Raw genomic sequence first — 8141 nt, forward strand, 5'->3', positions numbered from 1 at the left:
ACAGTGATGCTATGGGAAATTTCACAATGTGCATGTGTACATCCAGCCAAGGTCACCAAAGCTGTTGATAAAAATAATCAATATTCACTTAGGAGAACGTAAAATATAAATGTATACAGAACAGCCTTTATTTTACCCCCCACAGGGGGGGATGGAGAAAACAAATTAATAATTCACACTAGCCACTATGTAATTAGCACAATCTCCTGCCCATTCTCAAGTCTCAGCTTTCTACAAAGCCTAGGAATGGCAAATCTACCTAGATGAAAAATAGAGTAGGTCAAAGTCCTGGTGCCAATCAGCAGTAATATTTAGCCCATGAGTAACCACTTCACTTCCAGCATGTATGAAATAGGTAGACACATACACACACATAGAAAAGAAGAGAGACCCAGACCCAGACACATAAGCATAGAAAGACAGGGAAAGAGAAAGAGACATAGAAAAAAGGAGAAGGGAAAGTGGTAAAGGAACTCATATATAGATCTTAGAATCATCAGCATAAAGATTACAATGATCTCATGAAAATTAGCAATATCACTAAGTAAAATAGTGTATAGAAAAAAAAAAGAACACAGGACAGAGCCCAAGGGTGACAGTCATAGTTAAGAGGCATGACATGAATTCAGATCTAACAAAGAAGACTAGAATCAAGAGATCAACATCACAAACACTTAAGAGAAGAGAATGTATCCAAAAGAAAATCAATGGCCACATATTACAGAGAGAATACGGAGGAAGAAAATTGCAAAAAGGCTAATAAATTTGACAACTGAGAGAGTATTGGTAACTTGACAGAGAACAGTTACATTTGAATCTAGAAGTTGGAAAATAAATTGTGGTATGTATAGAATATATGACTTTTTCAATGTGTTTAGATCAGTAGAAGGATAAAAAGATGATAATATCTATTAAAGCTTAATATTTTTTAAAATTCTGAGCAAGAAGTTGTGTGTGTTTATGTGTGTGTATATATCAGTAAAGGAGAACCTAATATTATCAACCCATCCATTCTCTTAAGGTAGATGGAATAAAAGATTCAAACAAAGCTTGATCACCCTGTGAAGTCATAAAGGTTCTCAAGTAACTAGCCTGATCAACTTGTTATATTAATAACATCATAAAGGGTAGGAAGACCTAGAGTCTTTATGCCCATATATACTATAGGAATCCATTTCTTCAAGTACAATTTATTTGCCTCCTACACTTTTCCATTTGAGGAATATGTTAAAAATTATTTGTGGTAAAGATTAATATTCCCATTTTTAGCCAACTCATTTGGGAGGGGCCACACCTGGCCCACCCTGAGGTTACATATGCTACTGAACTCTCCATAGTCAGTTTTTGAAGGCCCTCCCCTTTTGGGGAAGGAAAGATTGAATGCTCCCTGAAGGGAGGGGGAGGGCTGCTTCCAGAACACTAGGCTTCTTCTGGAATGCAAGGCTCTCTCTATCCGGTGACTCCCCTTGAGGTGGTGCAGGTTTGTTCTGTCTTGGCATGGTGTGAGCAACTGTGCTCTGTCTGGGGTTAATGAGTTAATTATGGAAAACCCTAAATTCCTTTGAACTAGCTTAATTGGAAATGGTCTGGGGTTACATAGGTTAAGTTTAGAGTTAAGAGCATCTATCTGTATTTCTATTTTCCTATTTCCTTATCTTTGATTTTTATCAGTTTCACCTTTGTTGTTTAATTAATTCCCAAGTAATAAAATCCGAACTTTTTGTGAACTAAAGCTTGGAGGCTCCTTTCTTATTGGCCTCAGAGAAATATCTAAAAAGGGCAGTTCAGAGGGGAGGGTAAACCTAAAAGGTCTCTCATATTTCCGGGGCCCCAATATTAAGGTGAGTCACCCAAATAATGCTCCATATATTAAATTTTGGCCCTCACAGGAGGAAGAGATGAGACTGGTAGGGTTCAAGAAAGGATTAGCCAGAGGCATAATATTGAATCTGGTGGAGAATTTCCTTAATGATTTCTTGCTACAAAATATTCCCAAATATTTAATTTATAAATATACTTATCTCTTCTCCTCCTTGAATGTAAATGTCAATCATTGTTGAAAAAGACCAGATTGATCACAATGATGACTATGAATTGCTCTCATAAGAAAGGTTTCAGTAATTTGGTTATTTTGCAGAAAATATTTCCATCTGACATTGTGTATAAATCAATACTTATAAAACTTACTTTTTGTTATTGTACCATACAATATCATCCTCTTAAATTAAATCCTCAATTGACATATTTTATTTAAAATGCATGCATAAAATACTCTGGCCAACTGTAAAAAATTTTCCAATGAATATATTGCCCAAAATTATGAAATAAAAAACTCTCCTAATTGGTCTCACATACTTATATGACTGAATGGTTCCTATGTAGTAATAAAAAGTAGCTGTAGCCCTTAGGGCACAGACATGACTTGATCAGCCCAGCGTAAGTCATAAAGATTCAAGAAGAATGATATGAATCAGCTTTCTAACTATATTGTTCACTGTGAGACAGCAGTAGCACAGAACATATTTTTATTTGTACATGCAGAAATTGTTTCTGATAATAAAAATGTCACCATACGATATTGCAAGGAATTCCTCACTCTACTGCTCCTCAGAGGAATTCATAACATTCTAACCAGCAGTTGTTGTTCTCTGTGGATTTCAAAATGCAAATTGATTTGTTCATTTTGCTGGTTTAGGGAAACATAATATGTGCTTGCTGTCCCAAGAGATCCTTTGTTGTTGTTGTTGTTTTCTTGACTGAAAACAAAGTACTTATTGATACTTATAAGTAAATGTCCCTTAGTCACACTTAAAGTACAACAACTCTCCATGAACAGCTGGATAATTTCCTTTTTCATATAATTGTTATTTCTGATTAACAAAATAAAATGCTCAAAGCTATATATTTTTTTTCACTTAATAAGCCAAAATCTGTCAATAGGTTTGAAATCCTATATGACTTTGGACCTTGCTAACAATAAATACAGTCATACTGTCAACCTCTTTTTCCAAAGAGTTTATGACAAAATTATGAAGATTGCTACAGGCAATAGTTTGGGGGAAAAATGTAGATACAATTTGGGTAGTAGTAGAAAAAATTTATAAACCAAGTGAAATGTAGGGAAAAAATCCCCTTACAATAACATTGAGAAGGTGACTTAAGACAGTGACATGTTTGGGATACCTTTATCACTTTCTTTAATAAGTTGTTGTAAGTAGTCTATGTAAATTCCTGATGTCCAGGATTAAGGAAAATATCATAGAGCTTTATAGAACAATAGGGAGCCAGCTTGAGATTTAGAGGTATGACTTACGTTTCAAGTTTTAGCTCCTGTTGGTTGGATATTGTGTCTATTGATTCAAGGACTCATGCAGCCTTGTGATGGAAATTAATCCTTCAAAATCAACAAACACTTATTAAGCTCCTGCTATGTCCCTGATATTGTGGCAGGCACTAGAAAGACAAAGACAAAGAAGAAATTTATCTCTGAAATCAAGTTTCATATTCTATTGAGAAAACCATGTACATATATGAATCTAATAAAAATAAGTATATACAATTATATAAACAAAAAGTATAATAAAGTGTAATAAGTATATATAAAAGTATAATAAAGGTGAAGTTTTACATTTATGATTTTGGGAATAAATATTTATTATCTAGAACATGATATAATATAATGTAAAGTGGTATGAATTTGGAGCCAAAAGTCTCCCATCCAAATTGCAATTTGACTATTTAGTAGTTGTCAAAGACCTACATAGAAAATTAGATGGATCTGCTGGTTGTCTGGGGCTTGTTTCATAACTTTCCCTTTCCCTTTCCCTCAGGAGATAATCAGACTCAAATTAATCCATTTTAACAAGTATTTATTAAGAACTTATTATAGACCAGGGTACAAAGGAAGAGAAGAAATGAACATTTACCGAGTGCCTACCATGTGTCAAACACATAACTTTGCAAATATTGTTTTATTTTATCCTTTAAATAATCCTATGAGTTAGGTGTTATTTATTATCCCTATTTTTTCCTAACAGTTGACTAAATTGAAGCAGACAGATGTAAAGTGTCTTGCCTTGGGTCCACAGATAGCAAATGTCTGAACCAAGATTTAAACTCTTGATCCATTAACTAACACCTGCCTAAAACAAGAAGGCCCTGGACTCAAGGAGCTGACATTTAAATGGGAGAAGCAAAATATACTTATCTAGGTACAAATAAGATACACATAGTATAGATAGAAAGTAAATTTAAGTGAGCTCTCAATCTCATGACACGATTGCTCCAAAAAACATCCAAATAAAGCCATAGGACAATTTCTGGAGCAGCAAAACCCACAGAAGAATGTTCTGAAATAATCTTCCAACCAAGGACAGCTTGGAAGATTGGAAAGAGGTAGCTGCTCTTCTGAGACAGGAGTAGAACCCAACCCCACAGTCACCCTGACACAGACCCAGTCCCAGGGAAAGCCTTGCCAGAGAAAGAGACTCTCCTCTCCCCCAACTCCGGCCTCTGAATCACCTGCAACACCAGTGTCGCCTGGAACTAAGCTCACAGTCTATTGAGAGGGCTGAGCCCTAGGAAGAGGGGAGATTACAGGGGTCTACACTGGTGCTGAGGTAGAACTTAGGTTTTTCACCCCTGCTGGGAACTAGGAGATAGGCTTGAGTAGCAGTGGCCCGAGTGGGGGAGGGGCACCGGCTCATCAGCACTGACAACCACAACACACAAAGCTAGTTGATTAGCAAGTTGGTCTTGGGTCATCTATGGACCAGGGACCAGGCCAGTGAAGAACCTACTCCTCCTTAAATCATACCACCTAGGACCTTCTGAAGCTTGGGATAGTGCTGCCTGGAAACAGTGTCCCACTTTAAGGAGCTAAAAGAAATATATGGGAAAAGGTACCATAGATGATGATTAAAATCAATACTAATCATATAATCACTAAATGGCATAGCATCTAAATTCTTAAAGGAAGAATTAAATAAGTTATTGCAGGAAATAAAAAGTAGTTTGGGTTTGGTGGAAAGCTAATGAGTTTTGTATTGATTAAGTTGAATTTAACAACTATAATTTAGTCATTAGCATATATATAGATATAGATATAGATATAGATATAGATATAGATATAGATATAGATATAGATATAGATATAGAGATAGAGATAGAGATAGAGATAGAGATAGAGATAGAGATAGAGATAGATATAGATAGATATAGATAGATATAGATAGATATAGATAGATATAGATAGATATAGATATAGATATATAGATATATATATAATAAGTACTTGATGATATGAGCTTAGAAGAAAAATGGATTATATAAATAAATCTGAAACATATCTGCATGAGATGGTGCAAAAGAAATGATGAGATAACCAAGAGAGTGTTTACAGAAAAGAGATGGTACAGAAGAAGATTGTGGTTTATATCCAGAGTTAGAAATAAGTATGTGAAACAGTTAAAAAAAAACTGATGGGCAAATAAGAAAAAAAAGGAAAACCATGAGAAAGCAGTTTCATTTGAACCCAGAGTACAGGCCATTTCCAGGAGGAAATACTGGTTAATAATGTCAAATGCTGCATAGAGACTGATAAGGATGAAAACTAAGAAAAGACCACAAGACCTGGTAATTGAAAGTTAATTAATAATTTAGAAGATGAAAAATGAAGCCCAGTTAAATGAAGGCCCTTGTTCAATGTAACATAAGTAGAATCTTGCAGGTCCAGGATTCATATTCAAATCATTTGATTACAAAGCTAGTGTTCTTTCCACTCTATGAAACTCCCTCTGCATCTCTGAATCAAAAGAATTAATCAAACTAATGTTACTAGAAATAAAATTTTATTAACTACTTGTTGGTATAGTATCCTGCTGACTATGCCAATTGTTGGGTACAAACAGTGGCTCAGATGTATACCTCCTCCATAACCGCAAGATAACAAATCAATACCAAAGACAGAGAATTTATTTAAAGGAGACTTACTTATAGGAGGACCAGTGTCTGAGACAGCCAGCAGATGTTATGTGAATTTCTGTCTAGCTCCTCCTCAACCTTTCCTGATATTTATACATAAAGGTTATATAAGCATACTTGGCAGAAATCCTTCTATGTCTGTATAAGTGCAAATCAGAGGTAAAGGGGCACATGCACAGGAGGTTGATTGGCCAAAATGTTGTGTGACTTACCTTTGCTTGGCTAGTATATACTGAGTGTACTTTAATGGCAGCATGTAGGGCTCTTCCTTATTTGAATATTCCATTCTAAATGTCTACACTGCCTTGGGAAACTATTGATAAGAAAGTCTGAGACTGTCAAGGATGGGCCAATGATGTGGTAGTGTGCCTAAAAGATGCACATGCACACATACCTCCCTTTATGTAATGGCATAATTTGGAGTTCAGATGTTTTTTTTGTGAGATCCAGCCATACAGCTAAAGCCACGATATACTAAAATAGTGTACACTTTGGAGAGAATGTACTTTATTCCTCAATTACAAATTAGATGATTAAATTATTTCATGAAGATATTTACAATATTAAATTTAACTCAAGAATTAATCAACAAGAAAAATGGTCAAAGCATATGAACAAGCATATTTCAAAGGAGAAATAATAATTAATAGTCAAGTGAAAAAAATGCTCTAAATCACTATTGATTAGAGAAATTCAAATTAAAACAACTCTGAGGTACTACCACCTCACATTAGATTGGCTAAAATGACAGAAAAGAAAAATGATGAATGCTAGAGGGTATGGGGAAAACTTGAGACACTAATGTCCTATTGGTGGACCTGTAAACTGCTCCATTCATTCTAGAGAACAATTTGGAACTATGCCCAAAAGGCTATAACACTATGCATACTCTTTGAACCAGTAATACCATAAAGAGGGTCTCTATCCCATAGAGATAAAAGAAAAGGTAAGGTGACTGATTTATATAAAAATATTTATAGTAGCTCTTTTTGTGGGAGTAATGTATTGGAAATCAAGGAGAATCCCATCGATTGGGAAATGACTGAACAAGTTGTTGTAAATGATTATGATAGAATGTGGCAGGTAAAAGATGACATGATTGAGCAAGCAAAGATTCAATCTTCAGAGTATATCTATTTATTAAGCAGCACATGACAATTACCTAACAAAGTAGGACCAGACCTCTGCAGCTTAGGCCTAAACTCTGAATACAGGGGTGATGGATTTTTATATATTAAAGAAAATAAAATAAGGCAAATTAATTAAAAGAAAACAATAAAATATTAGGAACTTTACAATTTGGGAGGAGAAGAATGAACAGGTATAATTCTTTACATTCAGAGAGAGAGAGAGAAAGAGCTCACTCCCCACAAGTTTCTGTAAATAATCAAAGGAACATGGGAAGGATAACTAATTGATTAGTATGGTGACAGTTTTCAGATAAGAAATGCACAATTGTGAGAAAACCTCTTGCATCAATTTTAGGTTCTGACTGGGTTACTGGTCATAATAAACTGTGTCCTTAGTTAAAGGTCTCTAAATAGCAGGTAGAGATGTTCCAATTTCTTAGCCATGAAGGGCTGAGTTCAAACACTGCAATAAGATTTTTTTCTTGATTCCCACAATTTGATTTTTTTTTCACAAGACTGACATTGGATTTGACCCATAACTGAATAGAAGGGGAACTGAACTATCTCCAGAATTGAATTGCAAGATGATGTCTGTATGGTTCACTCAAGTACCACAATTAACCACATGCTCCCCTATTCCCTTTAATTTTGTCAGTAATACTATTGTGTTATGAGCAACAAAGAGCAGGATGGTTTCAGAAAAAAACTTGAGAAGACTTGTATGGAATGATGAAAGTGAAGTGAACAGAAGCAGAAGAACTTTATACACAATAACAGCAATATTTTGTAATGATCAACTGTGATAGACTTAAGTACTCTGATCAAGACAATGATTCCAAGAGAATTCTAAAGGACTCATGATAAAAGATGCTATCTATCCACCTCTATAGAGAAACTTTGAATTCAAATAGAAGTATACTTATTTAAACTTTGTCTTTTTTGCTTGTGTTTTCTTTTACAACATGAGTAATATAAAAATGTTTTGTATGATTTCATATCTATAATCAATATAAAATTGCTTGCTTACTC

Source organism: Dromiciops gliroides, chromosome 1 (assembly GCF_019393635.1).
Source record: "Dromiciops gliroides isolate mDroGli1 chromosome 1, mDroGli1.pri, whole genome shotgun sequence".
Taxonomy (NCBI): domain Eukaryota; kingdom Metazoa; phylum Chordata; class Mammalia; order Microbiotheria; family Microbiotheriidae; genus Dromiciops; species Dromiciops gliroides.